The following is a 2,794-nucleotide window of genomic DNA, read 5'->3' as shown; positions in this document are numbered from 1 at the left end:
CTGTAACTGGTAGCTTTACTCTGTATGTTCTCATGTCTTCCATGCTGACCTTATGCTAGGCTGAACGTCACCATATTTAACATGAGATCTCAAAGGCACTGATGAAATCACTCCTGCCTGTGTAAGCAAACTAATGTGAATTTGCTCCTTGGTAAGTTATGGGTAGAGACTACACCAGGTGGAGCTGTCTCACAAAGTAATCTTTATTTGCAGCAGATAAAGAGATCACAGAATAATTTCCAAAGCTGTGATCCCCAAGAAGGGGTGAGCGGGTTCTTTTTATTTAAGGTTTAGGATGAATGTTCATAAGGGGACCTTTATCATCTCAAATAGAGGTGGGTATAAGGTCACACGTGTGTACTTAGAAGATATGCCTATATGTACATTGTGTGTTATGTTATGAAGCTTGGGACCCTTTTTGAGCAAAGATCTTAATGTTATAATGAGGCAGAGGTAACTGTTAGCTTATGACCCATCTGCACAGGTGTTGGCTTGGTGGTTGAGTCCAAATTAGTCAAGGCTAGCTGGAACTCATTTCTTTTCCTTTTGTTAGTTTCTAAAAGGTAAAATGAACAGTTCCTGAAGAGTGAGCTCAACGGATCTGGCAGTGACATCTGCTAGCAGTGCTAGGAATTCCAGGTTATTTCTTAAAGTTTAAGGCTAAAGATACAAATAACCCCACAAGAATAATAGTTCCAAGTTATTAGTCATGTTTTACTCCAGTGCATATGAATTTCACATTTGTTTTAGAAAGAGCACATTTTCAAAGGGGAACACAAGGCCCCTGGGTATCTGAGGGAAAGAGTGCCACGCAGAGTGGGTAAGAGAGTGTTTCACACCAAGGGAGAAACAGGATATACCTGGGAAGGCTAGGGGTGTCCAGGTTATTTTCTGTTTCCCATTTCTGCCTTGGACCTGCCCTATTACTTGTTACTAATTGCTACTGTAACATTATGAGGTAGTGTATATTTTCATATTTTGATGTATCTGAAAACTTCTAAATCTATAAATTATAGTAGTTTTTTAAAGAAACAAAGCATAAACAATGTTAAAATTTTTTTAATGCTGTGCAGTCTGATGAATTCACCTCCAACATTTAGCACTTGCATTAATTACAGTGATGTTTTGAAATGGTGCTTCCTCTAGGAGCCTAACTGAAATTTGAAATTATATGTATAAATCAAATTGAAACTTTTCCCTATACTTTATTGCAGAGGAGGGGAGAAAGTACAAAATGAACTTGAATTAGCATGTTAGATGTATTATTCTATTTCTAATTAAATTTGAGTTTGATTTTTGAAGTACTAAACCACTTAAAGACAGAACACATAAGATATCTTCCCCTTCTAACCCTCCCCCCTTTTAAAGATATTTTATCTTCTACAGTTAATGGAGTGTAGCTAAATTGTTTTCTCAGCTGATCCAACTTTCTAGATCAAAGACTTTTTCCACTCTGTCTTTAACATTTCTCATTGCTTTGGCTTTGAATTAGTTACCCTGAATAACTGGAAGTAAGTGTAAAAAAGTTTAAAAGTCACCTGTAAGCATACATACATTTGGTTGTGAGGCATGTGCAGAAACAAACATATTAAGACATTAGAAAACAACCTCTGTTTGGGATTCAGAAAATCTTAAATGCATTAAATGTTGAACACATTTTCTATTCTTTAGGACTGGGCTGTAGTGGTACTGTGTCTGAGTTATTTGAATAAATTGAAGAAAAGGAATATTGAGGTTATAGATTAATTTGCCCATTTTAATTAGTATTTAAAATCAGTAGCTTTTTTTTTTTAAGACATAGGTCCATATTAATTTAGGAGTGAACTGTGTATTGTACTTGAGCTTATATTCTTTTGCCACTTTACAACTCCATTCTTTCTGCTCGTGATAGAAGTTTTAAGAAAGAAATAGGTAACAACACATCATGTGTTAGATCAGACTAATAGTTTTCTTTTTATTGCTGGTATGAGATCTAATTTAAGAACTGTTATTAAAAGTCATATTTATAGTGAAATGATATGATGTCTTGGATCTGCTACAAAATAGTCTGGGGCTAGGGGAATGAAATGGGTTATAAGAGTAGATGAAACAAGATTGACCATGATTTGGAATTGCTGAAGCTGGATGATGATTATACTATTCTATTTCGTATATAGTTGAGGATTTTCTATTAATTTTTTAAGTATTAACTTAAAAACTAAAACAGTCATTTTACCAGGAAGAAAGGGTTTATTTGGGAATAGCAGAGACTTGAGGTTTGGGACATGCAAGCTATAGTGAAGTCATAGGCAAGTCCAACAAACAGAGGAGAGGAAGAGAAGGCTGTTTTACGGAGGAGGAGGAAGTTGGGAGGGGTTTTGAATGAAAGTCCACTGGAGAAAAGTAAAATTCAGGTGGTGATAGTTTCTCATTGGCTGACTTGTAGTTGATTTCTTGTAGAAGATTCTATGTGCATTTTTTCCCGTTGGGACCTGTAATTGAGCGTTCTTTCCTGTTGATTCTTCTATTGGGGTCTGTAATTGACGCACAATGGTGGGGCTCCTCCTGCTAGCCTCCTATTCCACTTTAGTGAGGATTCCCTTTATTAATTTTCGCAAAAGCAACTCAATCATACACACAGTTTTAAGCCTGAATTTAATTATGAATGGTGCTTGCTCCTTTTTGTCTAAATAATACTCGAAATATTGTATTAGCATTAAATACTTTTGAATTCAACACAGTTGAAACCAACACAAATACTTGCTTGCATTATCATTATGTAACCAATTATGTAAAAATTATTATCTTCATTGTT

This window comes from Panthera tigris, chromosome D1, assembly GCF_018350195.1.
Source record: "Panthera tigris isolate Pti1 chromosome D1, P.tigris_Pti1_mat1.1, whole genome shotgun sequence".
Classification (NCBI taxonomy): domain Eukaryota; kingdom Metazoa; phylum Chordata; class Mammalia; order Carnivora; family Felidae; genus Panthera; species Panthera tigris.
This window is presented reverse-complemented; position numbering follows the sequence as displayed.